Source organism: Aulonocara stuartgranti, assembly GCF_965226115.1.
Source record: "Aulonocara stuartgranti genome assembly, chromosome: 12".
NCBI classification, from domain to species: Eukaryota; Metazoa; Chordata; class Actinopteri; order Cichliformes; family Cichlidae; genus Aulonocara; species Aulonocara stuartgranti.
This window is the reverse complement of record NC_138948.1, coordinates 22,108,050-22,132,107: the sequence shown is the minus strand read 5'-3', so window position 1 is coordinate 22,132,107 and position 24,058 is coordinate 22,108,050. Positions and strand designations below refer to the sequence as shown.

Genomic DNA, 24,058 nt, shown 5'->3' with positions numbered 1-24,058 from the left:
AGAGGCTGGGGTCTATCACACCAGGCAAGACCCCAGGTGCAGGCTGTGTAAAGATGCCCCAGAGACAATCCAGCACATAACAGCAGGGTGCAAGATGCTAGCAGGCAAGGCATACATGGAACGCCATAACCAAGTGGCCGGCATAGTGTACAGGAACATCTGTGCCGAGTATAACCTAGAAGTCCCGAGGTCAAAATGGGAGATGCCCCCAAGGGTGGTGGAGAATGACCGAGCTAAGATCCTGTGGGACTTCCAGATACAGACGGACAAAATGGTGGTGGCTAACCAACCGGACATAGTGGTGGTAGACAAACAGAAGAAGACGGCCGTAGTGATCGATGTAGCGGTTCCGAATGACAGCAATATCAGGAAGAAGGAACACGAGAAGCTGGAGAAATACCAAGGGCTCAGAGAAGAGCTCGAGAGGATGTGGAGGGTGAAGGTAACGGTGGTCCCCGTGGTAATCGGAGCACTAGGTGCGGTGACTCCCAAGCTAGGCGAGTGGCTCCAGCAGATCCCGGGAATAACATCGGAGATCTCTGTCCAGAAGAGCGCAGTCCTGGGAACAGCTAAGATTCTGCGCAGGACCCTCAAGCTCCCAGGCCTCTGGTAGAGGACCCGAGCTTGAAGGATAAACCGCCCGCAGGGGCGTGCTGGGTGTTTTTTTTTTATATATATATATATATATATATATATATATATATATATATATATAAAGCTCTGACTTGTATTATGAGTCTGTGGTCTGGGAGAGAGTTCTGTAGCTGTCTGTCTGCAAAATACAGTATACAATGACCAATGTTGGGAAATGTAATTACATAGTTACTTTTTCAAAAAAGTAACCGAGTTTACCTAAAAATGCAGCTAAGGCGTTTTTTTAAAAAACATTTCAAAGTATTTACAGAACAATCAGGTGTTCTGCATCAAAGTTGATGCCACACAAATTATTTGTGCCACTCCAAAAAATAATTTCTGTCCACTATGACATAAAGGAGAACAACAGCCTGATACCTGCAGGCCTGACAACAGGAGATGTATCACTGCTGTAACACCTGTAACATTCAGCAGTCGCCTCATTGTTCTGACGCACACAACAAAACTATCGACTACACTACACACGAACTACACAAGATTTGCGCTAAACATCGCAAATCTCTCACATCTCAAAACACCGCTGTCACTCCTAAAACTTCCCTCTTCCTAAACAACTAAATGCCATGTTGCCATATCATTTTTTGATTGGTGACATGCAGTGTTGGGAAGGTTACTTTTAAAATGTATTCCGTTACAGAATACAGAATACATGCCCCAAAATGTATTCTGTAACGTATTCCGTTACGTTACTCAATGAGAGTAACGTATTCTGAATACTTTGGATTACTTAATATATTATCGTGCTTTTTACAACAACGTGAATGTACTATTGCTGTGTGATTTATTACTATTACTGAAGGTCCGCGACTCCGAACTGTAGTAAAGGGACCTCTGACTAATACGGCGGGGTCCCTGTCAGCTCGTAGCCGAAAAATAGCTTTACTTTGTTGTGTGGGTCAACTTTGCTAGCAGAGACAGAGAGAGGCGTTGAAAGACTGCTCCAACGGAACTTATTGTTTTCGGAGGGAAACACGAACACGGTGTACAGTCGAGTCTTAATAGCTTACTTACAACTGGGCTCGTCAGGCACTCTTCTTGGCTGCAGTGGTTATTATTATATTTACATGCTTCCAGCTCCCGTTTTTCCTCGACGACAACTCGTACCTTTCCACTCGCCTTTTTCTCCCTCCTCGCGCTCACAGACACATAACGTGTATGGCAGTGCATTCTCCCTGCAACACGGACTATACTGCCCATGATGCTACATTCTTTAGAGCTATGCTTGTAGCATTCTGCCTGTTAGCTTAGCACAACAACAACAACGAAAAGGCGCTCTCTCACCCAGGAAACACACAGTCGCAGAAAGAGAGAGAGAGCGTCGCCCTGTAACTATGGCAACCGTAACGCTGCCGCCTGGAACAACAGAACGTAGCTGTCAAACAAAACCCAAACAGTCCTGACCCGCGACAAAATGAAACAGGAAAGTACCGCAGTGTAATCCATTTATTTCAACAAAGTAACTGTATTCTGAATACCACCTTTTTAAACGGTAACTGTAACGGAATACAGTTACTCATATTTTGTATTCTAAATACGTAACGGCGGTACATGTATTCCGTTACTCCCCAACACTGGTGACATGGTACATTTTTCGACCAATAGGAAAGGGTGGGGTTTTTTGGTTTCGTCTTTGCTCACAGGTGGAGAGTGCTTTCGAACGTTTTCCTTATAAAACGCAGTTTTTACCGTTTCTTCCAGCAGTAAATATAAACAACGATAGTATTCAGAAAGAAAACCAAACATTGCTAATATTTTTATCATAACTCTGGTTTTACGTGGCCTATCAACGCAATTTAAAAACTGGTATAAAGTCCATGCTTTTTCCGTCAATTGTTCCGTCTGTCCTGCTCACATCTCCAATGGTTGTACACGTTGTCATTGACGTGGCTTCACTCCACATCAGCCACGCCGCTTTGCTAGCTAAGGGCGCTGCCATAGCCTGCCAACGACGTTGATTAGCTGCGTATATACGAATGTGAATCGCATTATTGGCTGGGCTATGGAATAAGGTGGCATCGTTCTAATCCCATACGGGAGCAGCCAGTCACTTACTGACTCACACAGCAAAACAGAATTGTTAAAGTATTAATTTTAATTTAATTTCAATTCAGGTTAGATTTTTTTTGTGCACAACGCAGATTTTCTGTGCGCAGAGCAGTGCACAATTGCGCACGTGCGCAGCTTGGAGGGAACATTGCATACATACATATATACATACTTATAAGTCTGTTTTTAATTAATTAATTATTTAAAAAGACATACAAGACATACTCATCTCTTATCACTTAAGTCCACTTCAGACTCATATGGTGGAAAAATGAATGAGTAACATGAAAAATTACATTTCTTTCCATACAAGTAGGAGAACTTAATTTGGCAGATTTCTGAAAGTCCATGCCTACATAGGTCAACAGAAAGGCAGCACAGCTGGTACCTATGGTACTGGCATATTACATATCAGCTTGGTTCTGAAGCGTTACTAAAGTGTTGCTCATGTTTGTGCCACAGCATAACTTACTGGAAGGAAGTTAACTGAATCAGCCAATCAAGGAGACTGTGTGCTTGTTACTGCGTTATTAGTGGCCAATCACAGGAGCCAGTTCCACCCCCAAAACGGTCAAAAAGCAGGTCGATTTGCAGCAGCAGAATTTCACTTTGAAGGCAGAGTCACCAGCCATGTTGTGTATGCTAAGAAACTCGTGCATGCATGCGTCAGTGAATACCTGTGTGTGTGTGTGAACTGCTATTACTGGCTATTCAGTATGTTTTATTGAGCTTGCTATGAGAGAAATTTGACACCACCCTTAATGGAGCTTAAGTCAACACCACAATTAGTCCAGATCGTATCCTTTCTCAATAGAATATGCAAATAATTATTAATTAATTATGATATCTTTGGTTTTTGTCTGTTTGCTTGTGTGTAACTGGATCAGCTCTTGTGTTTATATTTCTTGTCTTCTGAGTTTTTGGAAACACTGTAGTGTTGTATTTTGACATTTCATACTGTATGTGTGCTATGGAAGATGATTGAATCACCTGGAATATTCAAATGTGTGTAATGTATTCATTGTTTAAAGCTTCAGTGGGTATTTTGTTCCTCCTGCACTTGAAAAGGTGAAATGTTCACCAGTGCTGGTGAGCTGTTCACTTGCAAAGAAAGAGATGGAAAGAGGTTGCCTTTGCTGTCATTTGAAAACACACAAAAGACGAAACATAAAAAAATAACACGGCTTGTATCTTCTTTCCTAAAGCCTCAATTCAAATTACTTTATACATTTTAAGAGCTTCTCTTTACCTTATATATACCTCTGCCTTGGTTTCATTGCCAGCTCTTTTTATCTATTTCTCCTCCTTGATCATATCCTGTACTCTCTCATTGTGGGTTCCTGTGTACAGGTCATCATGCTGCTGACATTTGTGTCCAAGCAGGGCCTAGTGGTATGGCCTTTACCACCCCTCGCTGGGTCTCCCTTCACCATCAGCACCCCCTACTGTGATTCTTAACCCACCAAGTCCTCTTCATCTGCGTGCACATCAATGAGTGTGTGTGTTTTCTTGTGTGTGTTGGTGTGCTTTGGGACCATCCTCTGTGTACAGTGTCTGTGTGTTTAAGCCATGTCCAGATCAGCCACGTTCATGCTTGCCTTTAGCCTGTGAGCACAGTAGGGAACATGGTATGGAGCAAGCTTCTTTCTCTGCTGGATACAGGGTGAGCAAATACAGTTGCTGTGGGCTGGCGGGGGTACTGGAGTATGTTACAGTGGATAGCTCACTATGATGTGATAAGCTCAACTCACAAGGTCTTTTCTGTGACAGTAACTTGAAAATATGTCTAAATATGTCTTTCTTATTAAAGAAATATCTAAAAATTCAATTATCAAAGGGAAAAACTGCTTCTCTTTTTTTTTTTTTTTTTGTAATATATATACGTAGATTTCTTGGAATTTTTTTATCCCTGACTTTCTGGAATGAAGAATTTTGGAAGAGCTGATGTGTTTTAAAAAAGAAAGTGCAAAGCCTCATTGTTCTGCTTCTCAAACACACACACACACACACACACACAGGCATACTCACCGTCCCTGCAGTCATGGGAATGGAGAATACCGAGGTTCAAGGTCATTTCAAGTATTCTGCACCCCGGGGCTCTCCATTGTCAGTGCACCACATCCTTTTGCTCACGCATCCACTTGGATTCACATACGAGACATTGTATGCAGGGATTCATTCTACACACAGCTATTCAAAAATGCACAAACATCTGAGGGAGGAAAGTGTCTGTCAGGTGTGAACATGACACTTTGTAAGTCCATTCACATATACAAGCAGCTGCATGTGTGACTCTCTGGTGAAGGCACAATTATCCACGTTTGCTTCTGTAGCAGAAAAGAATAAAATAGTATCGTTAGCTGACAACTGCTGGTTTTTGGCATCATTTAACTGTTGGAATAATCATTGTTTGGGATCATCAGATTATATATTTTTTGGTTTTCTATTAAGTAAAGGAGTCGTACTGCTTGGAAATGATAGAGGCATTTTTTTTTAGAATCAAACTGAAGGTAAGGAAAAGAGAGAGAGAGCAGCAGTGGGTGTGATTAGCTCCTTTGTTGGAGGTCTGTTGAGCTTCATTGGTTCCAGAGAATAGGTTCCTAATGAACCCAGCCAAGCTTGGACCAAACTTTGTGCTGAAGACAAACTAAGTTATGGTGGTCTGGCAGAGCGCTGGGGGTGAGCCGACTGATATACAACGTCTGGACATATGGTCCCCCCCCCCCCTTAAGTGCCTCTCCCAACCACTTTCCCATGTCCTGGCTTCTGTGCATGACTGTCCTTTTGTGTGTGTACACGCAGAGTTGGACGTAGCGTGAGGAAGAATATTTATAGTGTGCATTTTTGTATTTCATTGGTAACTCATCAGAAAAGGGAAACAGGAGAGAAGAAACAGAGGGATTCAGGGGCACGGGTGTGTGTGTGTGAGACGGGGGTGCTGGAGAGAGAGGCTGGTTGATGCTTACTGAAAGCGACAGAGGAGAGAGGGCTGCAGGCTTTGTCTTTCCAGCTGACCCCAATACAGAATCCTTTCTGACACGTCCTACAAGACATGGAGTAACTGAGTAAATCAGGCCAACCTGGCTTTTGTGTAGCAACAGCTACACCATAACAGATGTGCGTTTATCCATGCATGTGTAGGAACATGTAAGGAGGAGGTGCAGGTGAGCCTCGTGGTGGTTTGAGCCTAATTGTTTGGGTCAGGGTGGGAGTGTGGGGACGGATGTCTTCCGTGTCCCACCAACCAGGCTCTCGGTAACTGAGCCGGCGAGGGGGAGAATGGGCCCACTACAGGGCCACACAGCAGGCTCAAACAACACTTATTCTACTGGCCAAACTGTCAGCCAGAACAACTTCATTGTGCCCAAAATTGGAGTTGAAGGCAAGGCAAAGACGAGATGGGAGGGGGAGGCTTGGGAAGGTGGTGAGAAAGAAGAGGAGGATGCAAAGAGAGAGAAAGCGTGCAAGAGAGAGAGAGAGAGAAGAGTGAGGGGGTCTGTGGGAAACGGGGGACTGGAAAAGGGGGAGTCCCAGAGAAAGTGCAGTCTTCGGGATGAATAAGGTCAGACGGTGTGAGTTCATTTCAGTAGGAAGAATTCTCATAGATCCTCCATGAGGGGCAGACGGCCAGAAGCAAGGCTTGAATGGAAATGTATTAAAATGTATTCTGGGAGAAGGGGAGGAACTACACTATTTTTGTATTGCAGTGTTTGTTTTGTCACCACATATAATCATGCTGTTCAGCCACAAAAAACACAGTTTTTAGACAACAGCACAACAGCTGATGGAGGTGCACGTTTAACAAATTCTGGTCATTATTATTCTCTTGTAGTCAAATTGTGCACATCCACTTCCCCATTAACTCATATTAGATCACATACTTGAGAAATTTCTCAAGCATATATAATACATAACAGGGCCACACACACACACACATATGTATATATATATATATATATATATATATATATTTATATATATATATATATATATATATATATATATATATATACACACACACACAGGTAACCCATTAGCATTAGACACTTCCCTACAGACTTTTCCTGTCTTGCACCTGCACCATGCAAGGCAGCACAGCAGCAAGCTTTGAACTGTGATTTAAATACAGTACATCAGAAAGCCCCTTTAGACTGACACTAAACCTGTTTAAATCAGTACAACACTAGCTTGCGTCACAATTCTCATCTTTTGTCTCACCTCTCCTCTCCTGCTGGTGATTTCAGGTAACGGCTATAAAAGGGTGAAGAAGTTTACTTAGTCACACTGAGTTTAGGGAGATGAGGAGAGTCTGTGATTCTGTGTGTGGGCAAAGGTGTGTGCATGTGTGCACAAAATGAAGAAATGTACACACACGCATGCACAGATACACACACACACACACCCCTGTTTGATCCAGAGCTAGCCCTGCAGCTCCCAGAGACTCAACAAAAGACCTCCTCTATCCATTGTATGAGCTGTGTGTTTCCCAGGAGAGCTCGGGCTCAGTTAGAGAAGGGCCCCAGATCGCTTTCTCCTGACATGGATGTTTATTCGCTCTATGGTCCAGCAGAACACCCTCAAAAGGGCTGGCCTTCGCATTTTGACGTGCATGACACATAGTTTTTGAAAAGAAAAGAGTGGCTAGAGGGTGCGAGAAAGAAAAAGGGAGAGTGAGTGTCTTGACAGATGAGCAGACATATAAGACAGACAGACAGAGAACAGGCCTGTCTGTGAAAGTGTTCTCAGTGCACTCGTATGAAAAAGAATATTCAGCGCGTTCGCCGCCATCTTATTTGCTCCTTGTCTTTACACTAGTCAGCTTTCTTGTCAACCTTGTTCATGAATGTAGAGCTACCCGGTGGGTGGGTAGAGATTTCTTCCTGATCTTGACAAGCCCTCCCATCCCTAACTGCATACTAATTTCTTCCGAACTACTGAGCCAATGCAAAACAAATACAGTCTGCCAGGGCTTCTATTCAGCTTGGTCTTAGCAGGTTAGCAGATATTATTCTGTCTATTCTGGGTGTGTGATTAATGAGCTGCAAGTTGTATCTTTAGGACTCTCTCAGTGTGTGTTGAGTATAAAATCCTGAGCTAATGAAGGAAAGTGTACGAATAGCTTGAAAATGAATTCACAATTCCTCAAATATTTAATGCGACCAGTTAACGGTTACTTATTCTCACAATCACAGGTTTTTAGCTGTCAGTGCATTTCACATTATATATTTAATGATCCTTCCTGCTACCATTTCACAGCTGTCTCTATCTCAGAGTTTTGAATGCTATCTGTCAGTGTTCTTCACTGACAGTATCTAAAGGTTTCCTTGAGAGGGAGAGTGCCTGCAGGGTTGACCATACATCTCAGTCGAGAGGCAGGAGTCGACCGCTGAAAACAAACACAGTATGGCGGATACCATCTAATCTACTGAGCGCCATTATCGTTTAAGATATCAGTATACATACCCACATGAACCCACCCTCTAAACCAGACGCACTCTCTCCCTTTGCTCTCTTTGAGGTAAAAAAAAAGAAAAAAGAAGCTTGTGTGTTGAAACTGAGAGTGAATGTAAGCTATTGTTGTGGTGTAACCGGACTCTATAGCAGGTTTTTGATCCTGTTTTGGGCCTGAAAAGCTTTTTTCTTACTTGAGCTGCCAGATCAGCTGAGAGGGTCAGACAACAGAGTCTATTTGTAAAGTCCTCAGTCTGTCCGCTTCTGGGTTTTGGGGGAGTTTTTTGTCCTTTTTTTCCATCCTCACTTTGTCAGCTCAACTTCCTCATCCAGATTCAAGCTAGAGTCCAAAGTTTTAATTATAATGCAGAGGAGCATGCACTCATTCACATACTCTACTTAGACACAGATGTGTGCTTTTAGGTGCATGGTGCTGCTCTCAAAACTCCATTTATTCCTTTTTCTTTAAACTAGATCTTCCTGTGCCTCTCTCTCTCTACTGTGGAGACACTGGGATTATATTCCTCGCTTTGCACCTCTGGTGTGGCAGTGGCAGAAGGGAGAATGTTACTGGAAAGTGTTTAGATGACAAAAGCTTTCGCAAATTGTTTTGTTAAACCACAATACTTCCCGTGATACATCCAAGCTCTCGTTGTATTCCTGTTTACCCGACATCATTTCATTATTTACATTACATGCCTCTGTATTGTCGACTGTTTTGGGAGCTGACTTGCACTTCTATGCCTTTGTTACTGTTTTGACATTGCACTCTCAATTTATGATCTGTTTAGCGTTCAGCATGGACAATGTGCATGCAAATATACTCATCCCATTATACTGTCTCTCTTTGTATGTCAGCTTTCTTGCCTAAGAGGTATAGATGTAGAGTTGGTTGGGGGGAAGGGTTTGATAGTGCTGTATGGTTTTTTGTTTTTTTTTTGGAAGGAGATTTGCGCGCACGCACACACACACACACACGCATCTGTGCCGCCAAACCCGTTTCAGACGTGAGAAACTGTACCTTAATTTGCATAAGAATAATTGACACTTCAAATTAGCCTTCCAATCAAAGAGGATTATTTTTTCAGCATATGTGCAGCTACTGAGCACTGCCATGGTGGAGAATATGAAAGGGAGGGCAAAGAGTGTAGGAACGGGAGGGGGCACGTCATAAAAGATTAACCCTTTCACTTCCTCATCTCAGACAGGAGGAGCTGGCGTGCCATTTTATTGCATATATAACTTGATATGCAGTTTAAAAAAGAAGGAGGAAAAAATGATTTCTCCTATAAGTCAGAGGATACTGTAAGACTCTGGTAGGGCAAAATGGTGCATCTGATTGATAGGTGTTTTACGTTTGAAAGCCTTAGGTGCACTGACTGTGTTATGTGCACGATAATACATCTATATTCACCTTGGTGGCACTGGGTACAGGCCAAGAGAGCGAGCGCTATTAGGCAGAGCATATGAGCGTGTGTGTATGTGTGTGTGTGTCATAGTGAATGTGTGCAGATTGAGGGTTTGCCCACATTAAACCATTAAAGCAAGTGCAATGTTGAATTATTGATAATGGCTAATGAAAAGGATCAGTTCAGGATGAACTACAGGCTTAACCACAGCCCTGAGGCTAACACACACACAAAGTACATGCATATACACCCATTCTCCAGGTGCAGCATTGATTTCAGCTTTTCTCCAACTGGAGTCAGATCGGTACCAATGTGTTTTTTTTCCCTGTTTATAGCTTACTCGTCATCATTCCATCATCTTTAAAGGCCCATAATGATCCATTCCAGTGAGGAGCAAAGGAGGCCACAGCAAAAAAAATAACTCCGGCTTTCTTCCAGGCCTCCGTGTTTGACAAGCAGAGAGCCTTTTTTAAGGTTGAGCCAGTTTTCAGGGAGAATAGGGACAGAATTCATTTTGGGGGAAGGGGTAGAGAATGGGGACTGAGGGTTTGGCGCCAGCCCCTCTGAAGCGCTCAGCATCCCCCCGCTTATGGGATGGCGGATGTGTCTGGGTGTATCCATGACAACCTCACTGCATGCAGGGATATACCACGGCAATATAGCCAAGGAAAGTTAAGAGAGTAGATGTGTGTGTGTGTGTGTACGTGTCGGTGCAGATCCATTCAGGTCCACATACTGTATCTCAGAGAAAGTATTCCCTCAGTTAGACCGGGAAGCTGCTGAAGTCTCAGTTTGCTGATAGACATATATCTTTAGCCTTTGACTCAGAAGCTAAACATAAATAGATGTGCTCTTTTGTAAGCCAGTTTTTTACTTTGACACAGTTGTAAGTGGTTCTTCTTGCTAATGGTTCAGCATTTCCTCCTATGTGCTGTGTGTTTTATGCTTTCGCAGATACAGACAGGTGCACCCTCATGTGCACTCAGGTCGCTGCCTAACAAACATTAAAACACAGACTAACACATTCTCAGACACAAAGTCACACAATCACTCTCATGAGTCTTGCATAGCTCAAGCTGTGTTATAATAATCCCATCTGGGATGGCCTGGATTCTCACTCAGAAAGTACCTCATAAAGTAGCACATATATGTGTTTCAGTGTGTGTGTGTGTGTGTGTGTGTGTGAGAGAGAGAGAGAGAGAGAGAGAGAGAGAGAGACAGCACAAGGGAGACAGTGCACAAGAGTGAGACAGAGGAAGATGCTTTCTGTGACATGGAATATATACTGCTTTATATTTTAAATTCACCTTTCTGTCCATACTCAAGCACAAATGCACACAAGCACACACTCACAGATGTAGAGTCAAACTCAGATCCTGCGGGAGTGTATTTTTAACCCCAACTGCCTGTGCTTTTGCTGAGGGGTTAAAGGGCCGAATGGAGAATCAAGTAAATAATTCACAATAGCTGAAACTCTTTCGATGTAACCTCAGAATGAACGGGGGAGGGATACCAAAGAGACTTAGTTATGTAGTGGCACAATATAGTCTTGCAAAATCCTGCTTTGACTTAACGGTAAAAAGAAACAAGTAGGTCAATAAGTGGAAAGGCCCCTCACCTTCTGATTAAGTCTAGTTACATGGAACAACTGTGAAATGTCTTCATATATACAGCGCTAAACAATATACATGTCCTGTTATTTCAGGTTTGATGGACCAGAAGTCCATCATGATCCACAAACATCTGGAATAATGACCGGAGTCTCCGACTAAGGACATGGAATACATTCTGCTGATCTCAGAGGTAACCGAACTCGCTCCATTGTTACATGGCCTGCTCTGTGCATCCTTTTTCTCAGAACATTTGATATGGAGGTGTCTGTAAGACACTTTTGAGTGACATTGCCTCTGTCAAATGGCTGATTGAAGGAGACACAGAGAGAAATGCTGTGTTAATGAAATCATCTGACCCACATCCTTTCGTGCTATCCATTTCTCCAAAGACACAGAAAGGGCATTTATACAGGTAAACCATGACTGGTCCCTGAAGTGAAAGAGGGGGTTTTTCAGAAGGAAGAGGAGCATCCATTATTTACTATACTGAGGTTGCTAGACACTTAAGAGATAATGCAGTGCTTCAAGCATACAAAACATAGAGCCTCCTTGGTGCTGGTGAGGCCATTGTTGTGTGTTTTGAACATGTCTGTTTCCATCCATACTGACAGATGAAAAAGAATGTGTCTCCCAAAGGTTCAGAAGCTTGGACAGAGATAGACAGAGAACGGAGGAGAGGCAGGCAATGGGATGGTGGAGAGATGTGTTTGTGTGTGTGTTACATCTCTGTGGATGTTCGTTTTTGTGTCTGTGCATCTGTATGTCTGTTTATTACCCCCAGTTTGTTTTTCGGTATCTGCTCATGCACTTATATGTTGAAAAACATATCCAGTCATAGACTGCATAATGCAAAATAAACAGTCTTATTTAGTGCATGTGCCTGTCTATACATACATCATGTTCCTGCTGACTTTGTATAAATATTCTCTTCCAGTTCTAATAGACTTCAGTCAGGTCTTATTCTCTATAGATTAGCAGCATCACTTTCTCCCTCCTGGAGACTGGAAGCATCTGACTGTTGTCTACTGGGAGTAGTTAGCAGAAGGAGACTAAGGCATAAAACTCCTCCTACAACTTGGGGCAACACCAGATACTACTTTCTGCCTTTGTCAATTTCCTGGGGGACACTTTGACATGAAATCCTTTTTATTGTTTTGTGGAAGAGGAGAGAGCACTCCCCAAAATTCCAGTGTTTTCTGCATAAATGCGCATTGTGATGGAGAGCACGACAACTATACATGTTTACAGATCCGCTCAGGGAAATTCCAAGTCACCGAACAATATCCGTAAACTAAAATATAGATGTGTGCATGTGTGTGTATTTTATAACATAAATGATGAAAATAATGACAAGGGGACCTATTATGCTCATATTTCAATGCTTATGCTATTATGCTCATATTTGGAATCTACTAGTGTTTATGGCTAAAACATATTGGTTCAGTCCCTGAATTCAACCTCTGTATAATAAAAAAGAAAAAAAATGTTTTTAACTCCTCTCCCTTTAAGGCCAACCTCCTTTTAAATAAACTGTCTTCTGATTGGCTACTCCTCACAAGCAGAAAGCAGGCCAGGCTGCTGTGCTAACAGCCAAAGATGTTGGACTGAGGTGACCGCATTAAGGATGATATCATTGTCTTTGACATCACATAGATCCAAGACTGCAACAAAACTTGCACTTTCACTGTTTGAGACTTTGGCCATCAACCAGTATCATAAAGCTAAAAATGGGAAGATCATATTTCACAACTCTTGGGTCTGCTTTCTCAAAATGTCTCTCTCTGAATTTTACAGTCAATGAAATGTTACGACAACCAAGAAAACGAAGGCTAAAACTATTAAAAATGCCCTAGTTCGTAAAAGATGCAAAACTCTCTTTGGGACATTTGAAATAATAAAGTTATACGAACATATTACAATATTTTACCCTTTAAGTATTCATCTTGAAGCACGAGTTTTCACAGTGTGCTTCATCTCAGTCTTTCTGTTTTTTCTTGAAATATTTTACACTTTGGTTGAAAGTTTTTGAAAGAGGCAAATACAGCGGATCATCCTTATAGGCATAAAACTGCAGTGTCAGCAGAGGACATCAGGAGGATGCATAGAAAGGCACATGTAGTTTTGACTGCGATCAGCTGCCACAAACAGACAGGCAGGCAGTGTTTGCCCTTGAGGAGTTGTGAACAGACAGGGTGGTGTGTTTGAGTTGTCTGAATCCACCTCCCTTCATCTTTTGGAGTCAGGCTGAGTTGGACTGCTGATGGCCCAGGGACCCCATGCCAGCCCTGAACTATTTTGTACTGTCAGCCAAACATCAGACAAACTTGTTCAAGGAAACATGTCTGGCCAAAACACTACATCCATAAATTCTTGTTTTCTCTGAAAAAAAAACTTTGGGGAGTTACTGATTTATTGCAGATTGTAAAGGTGTAGTGCACTCTTACAGCTATTTCAAGTGGTCAGTTAAATCAGCAAACAGCAGTCACAGGTTCATAAAATGACATGCTTTGTTGTCTTTGTAGTCTGATGCAGCTGACGAGACACTCAGCCACCCTTACTGTCTCAAATGACCCCAGCTGTTCTGTACAGCCTATACATTTGTATTGGGCCCCTTAATACCTTCCATGCTTGTCAACGAGCTCTATGGTTTCGAGGAAATTTAATACCATAATGTCTTTTTGGAGGAAGGGAGTGTCGGGTATGGCAGGAGTAATGGAGGAAAGGCTGGAAATGCAGGTAACCCAGGTTAGGCTGAGGGTACAGGGATCCGGTAAGGCGTTCCCCAGACCTTAGAGTCTTCTAGGCTTCTCTATTAGAGAATAATAAGCAGCTGTAACCCTGAGACACTCCCAGGCCTGTGTCCTCAGCTACAAAAACCTCCACTGGGCTTCTTATCAGGTTCTAAGGATATCATGTAAGACAATACATGTGAGAAGTGCAGGGAGAACAATAGGAGGAAAGTGCAGTGTGATATGAGGGGGACTAATGTCAGCGGATATTGCTGAGGCCTTTGTCGCCTTCAAGTACACTGGGAACTCGCAGCTCACTGAGCTCCTTTCATTCAAGGCTCATGCTCTGGGATGTGACGAAACTCTACAACAAATGCCGTCCCTCACGCTTGATGGCAAACTGTAAACACGGAGGTTATGTGTTTGTTGTGTATGAAGCATAACTCACTCTTTCCCCAATCTTGGTGGAAAAATTGTGTTTACTGAAAGCTAAAGAGTATTTCCTAAACGTTGTGTGCTGTACATTTGTTTCCACGCAGCATCAATATTTTTCTTTAAAACTGTAATTAATAAACTCCTGTGATAAAATCTAACACTGCTGTAATGATAAACTCATATTTCTCTTCTATTTCTTTTTCTTTGTATTTCTCTTTTTTTAGGTAAATAAGTTATCCTGATTAAGAAGAACGGAGCCAAACTTTCAGCAATACAGAGTCTTACAACAGCCTGAAAATAGTACTTACTGTGCCTTTGTTCTGATGGGTATCATATTTTCTTTTCTTTTTTTTAATGGAAAAACACTTCTTAAAATAAGATGAAAATATTCTACACATTAAAACATGTATTTATTTCATGTCAGTGATTGAATTTAACAAGTATATTTTCTGACAGCTAAATAAAGACTTTTTCCCCCATAAGTGATGTTTTAAGTGTGAGTTATTTCTTCCTTTCTGTTCAGTGCTGTGGCACTCCAGGTAAAGAACAATGTGCTTGACATAATTGGGTCCTATGTGGTTATGAAAAGAGCATGCACACTGATAAAAGCTGGCAGTGTGATCAAAGCACTATGTGTCCTGATCAAATCACACACCTGACACAGTTGTAGTTTTCCCAGACAAACTTACGAAATGTAGAGGAAAGAAATTTCAGTCGGCGCCAAGAAGCCTTCCTCTTGAAAATCTCTGTCATTCAACACTGTGAACCATTTTGACACGCTGCTCCTTGTCTGTCAAATCAAGCGTAAGTGCATGTGCAATAATTAAGAATTACAATAATTATTATTTTTGTCTATATCTCCTTTTGGGGGGGGGGGGGGGGGGGGGGATGTACAGTCTGACTTCTGTTTGTGCTGTCAAGGTGTCTATATAATTATATCCACACGCTAAATTACAAAGACAAATTAGGATCACGATATCTTACAAATTGTTCGGTATAGAAACAATTTGGTTTTATCTTTTATTACTCAGCTTTTATGTCCTTCCTGTTGCACAACTACCAGTATACAGCACACCAGGCTGCGAACCAATAACATCATAACACTTCATGAGGTAAGTAGAAAGCTAATGTTTGACACTGGAAAATGCAAACTGGACATGTAAAGGACACACACATACAGACAAACTCATACTGACATCCTGCGTTTTCCCACAGTATCCAAACACCAGCGTCTGGTGAAGTACTTTTTAAAAATACCACTAAGTGTAAAAACCAACTTTATTTTTCATTTCTGTGCAGCTCTCTAGTCTATTAAGTTGTCATTTTAAGGGCTTTCCTTGCTTTCCAGTTAGCAACATCAATTTAAACTGCTGTAAACTGTAATTGATTAAGTGATGGCTCGAGCTCACTTGTAGCATTTGTGTAAAGAAAATAATATGACATAGAAACCTGCGTATATTCCTCGATTATTCTATTTTAGCGTTGTCTAGATCTTAACTAGTTTAATATTCGGTTTCATTTATAGTTTTAAGGGCCTCTAGTTAAAACACAGCACAGCACAAAACACCAAATTAACCACAATTCAATGTCAAAATATTCCAGTAGTCTTTCTTTCTTATAGAAAGAATAAAATTGAGTAAATTTGAGGCTTAAATGTTCTCCGCCTGAATACATGCCTCTATAACCCTCAAAGATATCAACTGTACAACAACTGCCAAACTAGCTTTCAAGTATCAGCAATATAACTGCAATGCACTGCAGTACAAAAGGATGTTACACCAAAAGATAGAAGTCACAAGCGTAATTCCACCTCTTTGGAAATGTTTTTGTTTCAGAAGAAGGAGCATATAAAAACTGTGGTATGTAAACTTTCCCTTGAAAAGCCACTGAATAAAATTCAGCTAACTCACAAGGGACATCACCCAGCAGGGGCCGTAAGTTAAACAACCTCAGAACAACATTAATTTTGTATATTTTTATCAAACAAGCCTAAAGGCCAGTGCAAAACCTTCTTTTTATAAAATAAATGGTAAATGGCCTGTATTTATATAGCGCTTTACTAGTCCCTAAGGACCCCAAAGCGCTTTACATATCCAGTCATCCACCCATTCACGCACACATTCACACACTGGTGATGGCAAGCTACATTGTAGCCACAGCCACCCTGGGGCGCACTGACAGAGGCGAGGCTGCCGGACACTGGCGCCACCGGGCCCTCTGACCACCACCAGTAGGCAACGGGTGAAGTGTCTTGCCCAAGGACACAATGACCGAGACTGTCCAAGCCGGGGATCGAACCGGCAACCATCCGATTACAAGGCGAACTCCTCTTGAGCCACGATCGCCCATGCAAAATTTGGAGAGGAGCTTATTTAAATGAATCATGCAAACTTAATTTACAAAGATTTTCACAAGGAATCTACTGCAAAGTACATTGACTGCAATACTGAAAAAAAACCATCATATTTTGAGCCTGATTTGGGTCTGATATTTGCTGCCAGGAGTGGTAATTTTTGTCGAATGCCAAGGGAATATTTTAAGCACAAGATACTGACACAGGTGAATGGCTCAATGTCGTGAGTGCAGAGCTTTTTACTGACTCCCAATATTTGATTTGTCAAACTACAGAGATTACAGTGATTTAAGCAGGTCAAAGGTGTGTTTTTGATTAATGCCTGACTCTCACAATATGCACAATGAACTTTAATAAATACTTGCAACCCTGTATGGCAAAAACAAGAATAATACAAGCAATTATGCATAATCACTCAATCAAAATGCTTAAGGTAATTTTCTGTGTTACCCTACTCACCCTACAGGACAGCTGTCACACAAGATTTACCGGTGAAATAGTTTTCACCAAAGCACACTATTTAGTTTCTTAGAACTTTAAAGTTTGCCCTTACATCATAAGAAACTGCTCCCTCATCAGGTCTGTTCATTAGTGACACTAATTTAAAGTACTACTGTTGCCTTGTGTTGGTCACTATTACAAGGAACTGCCTGTGAAAGCCATCTTATCTTTTTAAGTCACTCAGTAGATTGTTCGCACACTTCCCACTGCCCAGTCTCACATTACTTTGATCTGCATAGTAACTCTGGTCCTTCATGGCTAAAAGGGAGGATCACTTAATAATTACTCTGCAATTAAATATTTATTTTTCACCCTGACTACTCATTATTTGCTGATTATGTATGTAATATGTGAGATAAATACATTCCATTTGGACCAAATCATTGTCTCTGTGATTCTGCACAGAATTGGGGGTCAATAAAATTAAGGCTTTTCTTATGAATTAGACTGATACATTTATTTTAATTGGTTCAATTCATTAATATGAATCTGGTGTCACTGAAAATCCAAAGTGCCACACTCTTCATTATTCCCTCTCCTTTTCTAATCACATTAATTTTCTCTGCTTCTCCCTACTTAACATTCATTGTCACTATTTTTCTCACACTTACCCCATTTTCATTTCCTTTACCAGCATCATTCTTCCCTTCTTTCCTTCACCCATCTTTCAGGCTCATCTGTCCTCACTTGTCCTCTCCCACACTAAACCATTCTTTTACCGCCCCTCTCATTCTTTTCCTCCCTCTCTCTCTCTTTTCCTCTCTCTCACTTCTATTTTTCTCCCTCTCAGATGTCAGATCACAGTCTAGTCTTCCGCTTGCCCTGTCATCACATTTTTCACACAGCCCCATCCCTTAATTGGGCCTGTATCATCATATCATATCATGTAGAATACCTGATCACAGCAAGAGATGAAAGATGGCCTCCAACTATCCCCACACAGACAGACTGACACACATAAAAACATACACATTACACACAGCCGCGCTCACACGGATGCACGTCAGTGGTCATATGGGACATGAATCTAAGCTGAGGGTTGTGTCTGTGTAAATTTTTGCTCCTCGTGTTTGCAGCACATTGTCGATGTGATCGTTACAGTGTGACAGGTGAGATGGTGTGTATTCCACGAGTGTCCAATGATGTTTGTATCAACTGCTAGTGGCTTTTGTGATGAGACAAAGGATGCCCTGGAGCCAGCGGTGTCACATCTGCAGGTAACTATGGCAAAATAAAGGAAGCCTCAACAACAACTGTCAGAGGAGTGTTAAAATAGCTCAAACATGTCTTGGTGTCAGTTTGAAAGATCCAACATGAAATCTTGTGCAAGCTCCCCTGTCATTCCTGCAGCTGGTAAAAACGACTTAGCACTGTAGCCGTTAACTATATAATGAGCTTCTCATTCACTTTATGCTCTTCCAGATAACAAAGGTAACATATTTATAAATTAAGTTTATTTAAGTCTTAATTATACGGCAGCACGGTGGCACGGTGGTTAGCACAGTTGCCGCACAGCAAGAAGGTCCTGAGTTCAATTCCACCATAAGGCCGGGGTCTTTCTGTGTGGCGTTTGCATGTTCTCCCCGTGTTTGCGTGGGTTCTCTCCGGGTACTCCGGCTTCCTCCCACCGTCCAAAGACATGCAACTTGTGGGGATAGGTTAATTGGATAATCCAAATTGCCACTAGGTGTGAAAGTGAGTGTGAATGGTTGTCTGTCCCTATGTGTTAGCCCTGCGACAGACTGGCGACCTGTCCAGGGTGTACCCTGCCTCTCGCCCTATGACAGCTGGGATAGGCTCCAGCGCCCCCCGCGACCCTGAAAAGGATAAGCGAATGGATGGATGGATGGATAAGTCTTAATTATGTTTATGACTTAACTGATAAGCATATTATATCCCCATTTAGGTCCATGGTAATAAATAAGAAAAGAATGGGAAATGGAACTGGGCAAAACTTTGTTAGCTTTTGCATGCATTGGGCATTCACTGTTATAACACAGTCCAACTCATGTTGTTTCTAAGCGTATAACTATTATTATTACAGAGAGGCAGAACTGATAGCATTTGTTGCTCAGGTTCCACATTAACAGGGTTGTTGTTAGCCATAGCTGCTAGCTGCTACCTTAATGATAATACACAGCTAATGTGACTATGAGATAATTGCTAACAGTTAAACGTCTAATGTAAACATCTGCACCAGCAATGTTAATACTTATGATAACTTTTTAACATGTAAATGTTGAAATGGGAACTGTACTGACCTCTCCAAAGTCCTCAGGAAGAGTTCCTCAATATTGTGAACACAGCTAGCGCTAGAACAGTTAGTTAGTGTATGGGCTGTGCGTCTGTCTGTAAAGTTCTGAATTAGCTGGAGGTGAAGTTGACATCAATAATACTACAAATGCATATCTAATCCACAAATCTTTACTATCAACTACTATCTTTTTCTTCTTCTGTCAGCTGCTACTTTTAGTGGTCACCACATCTGCCTCCATTTTATCCTATCTTAGGCTACATCCACACGTACACGGGTATTTTTGAAAACGGAGATTTTCCATTTTCGTTAAACGCAGAAATGAAGGAAAACGCTGCTAGGAACATGCCAAAGCAACAGGTGGCGATATATTCCTAACCGTGTAGAAATGTTGGCCAATCAGAAGTCTAGAAGCCTCGGTGGGAAATAGTAAACAAGGATGGGGCATAGAAGCAGAACCGAGTTGTATGTGTGGAGGGACAGTAATTGTGTGTGTATATGTAAGCATTTAAACACTGCAGAGAATACAATTAACAGTAACATTATTGTAGAAATTCATTTCACCGAAACAATAACGTGGCGCACAGTGTGACATCAAAAAAGGTGCACACGTTTGACGCTGCGTTTTCTGCATTTTCTCAGTTTTTCTTGTCCACACGTAAATGCAAAAACGGAGTTTTCAAAAATATCCACTCTGGCCGGAGCTTTTAAAAATCTCCGTTTTCAGTGACTGAAAATGCCGTTTACGTGTGGACGACAGGTGCAAACGCAAAGAAAAATCTGCGTTTTCAAAAATACCCGGGTACGTGTGGACGTAGCCTTACATTGCACGTGATTTCTTAGTTTGGTGTATATTATTCAGACCATCAAACAAATGGTAATATTAAAAAAGAGTAAATGTGGGTCATAAATTATGCCAGAATTTATAAAGGGGAGAAAAAAAACTACCAAAATGCACCTGAGCCTGAGTTAAATAATTAATTAACTGTGTTTATCACAATCAAAACTTTCCACTTTCCAAAAAAGGCAAGTTCAGGTCAATTTGAAACAAGAGATCACTTAAATAGAACCTGACAAAGTAAAAATAGGCTAAAAGGTCTCAATAAGCAACAAATCATACCACCAGTGTTGGAGATGTTACTCAAAAATATGAATGTATTATGTACTACTTTTCATAAAATTAGTGTAACCTATTAACTTACGTTACTTAAATTCCTCGCCAGAAAAAGTTTTTTTTTTTTACAATGTTTGTTACATCAATTTCACGTTACTCTGTGAAAAGACCAGAAACCGCTGGTACCTAATTACCAGTTAACAATAAAAACCCGAGGCGGCAATTACACACATCAACACAAACCCCTATACTAGTTTAAGACACATAAACAATTTCATGTATGAACGCAAAACCAACAAAGCAAAGATGAAAAATAGCCCTAAAGAGACTTTAAAGCCACAGTAATTCTACTGCAGAAACATGTACAGGTGAATGGAGGCTCAAAATGTTGAAACCCTAATGGGTCACCACTACCCTGTTTTACCTGTTGTAGTTCATGGTCTGGTTCCTGACCTGGTTCCTGGGCTGCAGTGACGATCCACTCAGCTTAAACATCACTCTGGATTCTTGGCTAGCTTTGTGTTAGCATGTGGTATGTACGGATGCTTGCTGGGAGCCAAAGTTGTATGTCTGTGTGTAGTAGTCTGCATCTCACCAATCGCACAGTCTTGTCTTGTTGTGCAATTAAACAAAAACAAAAAAAAAAGATCTCCACTCCTCAAAAACTGTAGAGCACCTCATCATTTCCCTCCTCCCGCAAAAACTGAATTCAGCTAACTGTAGCACAAGTGTTCAGGAAGAAAGCATGTTTGTTTGAACAAAGGTGAGAGCCATCGTTCACAAATGGAAAAAATTCTGAAACAAAGGTGAAATTTCCCGGGACTGACTGGCCTAGCAAAAGCACATTGACTACTCACCTAAGAGGTCACAAAAGAGCCCAGAATAACATCTGAAGAACTGCAGGCCTCAATTGCCTCAGTTACAGTCAGAGTTCATGATTAAGCAATAAAAAAAGGACTGGGCAAAAACTGTATCATTGGGAACGTTTCATGGCAAAAACCACTGCTGACCAAAAAAGAACACAAGGGTTCATCTCACATTTGCCCACAAACATGTTGATCCCCAAGACTTTTGGGGAAATAATCTCTGGAATCATGAGACAAAAGTTGAACTTTTTGGATGGTTTGAGTCTCATTACATCTGCCACAGCATTTCCTTAAAAAATAAAACAAAAAAACATACCCACTGTCAAACAAGGTGGTGGCTGGGTGTGTCTGGGACTGCTTTGCTGCTTCGGGACCTGGGCGACTTGCAGTAATTGATGGAACCATGAATTCTGCTCTGTACCAGAAAATTTGAAGCAGAATGGCATCAGTTTGTGCCCTGGAGTTCAAGTGCACTTAGGGTATGCAGCAAGACGATGATCCAAAACACACCAGCAAGTGCTCTACTGAATGGTTAAAAAAAAAAAACAACAAGCAAGGTTTTTGAGTCTGGTCTTAAATCTGAGCAAGATGCTTTGGCGTGACTTAAAAAAGACCCTTCATGTGGGAAAGCCTTTAAATGTGGCTGAATTAAAACAATTATGGAAAACAGCGGGCCAAAGTTCCTGAAAAGTGAAATAAAAGACTCATCGCCAGTTATCACAAATACTTGTTTGCAATTCTTGTTCCCAAGGATGGCACATCCAGTTATTACGTTTAGGTCACAAATTCTTTTGCACATAGGGGCATGTAGGTTTGGTAACTTTTTTGTTTATTAAATGAGGTCATCATTTAAAAACAGCATTTTGTATTTACTTGGTTAGTTATTATTATTTTTATAGTATTAAAATTTGATGATTTGAAACAAATAAACGTTAAAAGCTAAGAAATTAGGAAGGGGGCAAATACTTATTTGTGGCACCATATTTACTGTTCCTCCTCTTCACATTTCCAACCAATTTCCATTAAGTTTACATTTCCAACTGTCAACATAATGGAACAAACGTATAAGAACTCCATAACTGACTCCTGCAAAGGCAGAACTTACCCAGCATGCCCACTATGAACGCTTCAGAAGAAAAATGTTACTTTATTCGTTAAAAAAGGTATTCTGTAATTATACTTCTGTTTACAGCTTCATTAAAAGCAAAACTGGTTCAAATGAATCCAAAATGATCTGTTTCATTGAATCAAATAGAAAGGAAATGTCATGGAAACTCAAAATATTTGTTAATGGAATTTTAAAATGAATTAAAATAAATTAAATTTAAACTATTGAATGTAATTTACTTGCAGTAATTTGGTTTACGGTGACTCGGTTAACCTTTAGAAGTAAAAAAAAACCCCAAACAAACAGACAAACTGTACACACTACCTCATTGCAAAGTCATAGGCTCTCATATTTCACTAACATGGGTAACTTCCAGTAGATAATGATGCAATCATGTGCAACGTGTGTGGATAAACACAAGCACCTGGGTTTGTTCAGAGACCCAAAAAGGACACACACCTCTTCATTCCATGGGTCTTGTCAGTAAACAACCACACATACATTACTTGTTCTTGTAGAAGACGTTAATGTTTTAAAGAATATATATGAAGGTCATGTTCTGAAAAACTAAAACTAATGGAAACTGAGTTACAAGCCCATTTTTATCTTGTTCTCCTGTTATGACAAAGTATACCCAGTAACTGGGTTGGTCCCTCAATTATATGCAATGTGTGTATTGTGTACAGACACACAAGGTGCGTTTGTATCACATCAAATACTTTGTCAATAGCCTGGCGCTATCCATGAAAGAGAACACTGATAATACTGTACCGCAGTAGTTCATGAATGAATGTGAAATCCAAAGAACACAAACTCAGTCATGTGCAGATGTGAATCTCGGTTTTTGTAGAATCATAAGACACCTGTCTACATCTTTCAGTACTGTTGAATGGAACCTGGAGAATTTGGGAAACACAAAGACCTCAGATGACTTTAACTGGCACTTACTCAGGAAGAATTCTGCTATTGATGCAGAGCTATGAAGCAATGAAAAAAAGCCTTTCCACATTTAGGTGGGAGTGTTTTAGCCCATGAACATGACCTTGGTAACTACTGGTGAGGAAAAGTAAAGAATAGAACTTCTAAACTCTATTATGTGATAGAACTTTTTGGCTCCGTTCTTTGTCTCCCTCTTGTTTTTTTTTTCACTAGACGGCACAGTATTTCACTTTTATCTGCAAATAGCAGGACTTTGTGTTATCTTATTTTGTTTGGGGGAAGATTCACAAGTACTATCCGCCGCATGATCCCAGCAGACGACAAGATACAGAACTCCAAGTCTGGAAACTTCACAGAGAGAAAAATGAGGTCTTACTGAAACTATCTTTGGTTTGTGTTTAACTCTGGTAATTCCCGCTGAAGATCTCCAAACCATAGTATCTGCTGGTGTTTTAGTATACAATGAAATAGTTTGTTTGCATTTTAAACCAGTTTTTGCTTATGTGTTCATTCCTTCTTTTTCTTTTTTTTTTTTGTAGATCACAGCTGTAGACTGGAAGAGCAAAAAGGATGACTTATTATTTAA

General features: G+C 41.0%; 2 long non-coding RNA genes across 2 annotated transcripts in view; one reads left to right on the top strand and one right to left on the bottom strand.

The window, feature by feature from the left end:
• Window positions 1–14,819, top strand: part of LOC309718956 — a 39,448-nt gene extending 24,629 nt beyond the window's left edge. Inside the window, exons 3-4 of the long non-coding RNA XR_014280114.1 lie at window positions 11,266–11,363; window positions 14,562–14,819. This is a non-coding gene — a long non-coding RNA (uncharacterized lncRNA). The remainder of the gene's footprint in view (window positions 1–11,265; window positions 11,364–14,561) is intronic.
• The window catches only part of LOC309718960, a 53,329-nt gene extending 31,902 nt beyond the window's left edge, over window positions 1–21,427 (bottom strand). Inside the window, exon 1 of the long non-coding RNA XR_014280122.1 lies at window positions 20,984–21,427. This is a non-coding gene — a long non-coding RNA (uncharacterized lncRNA). The remainder of the gene's footprint in view (window positions 1–20,983) is intronic.
• Window positions 21,428–24,058: the final 2,631 nt, after the last annotated feature.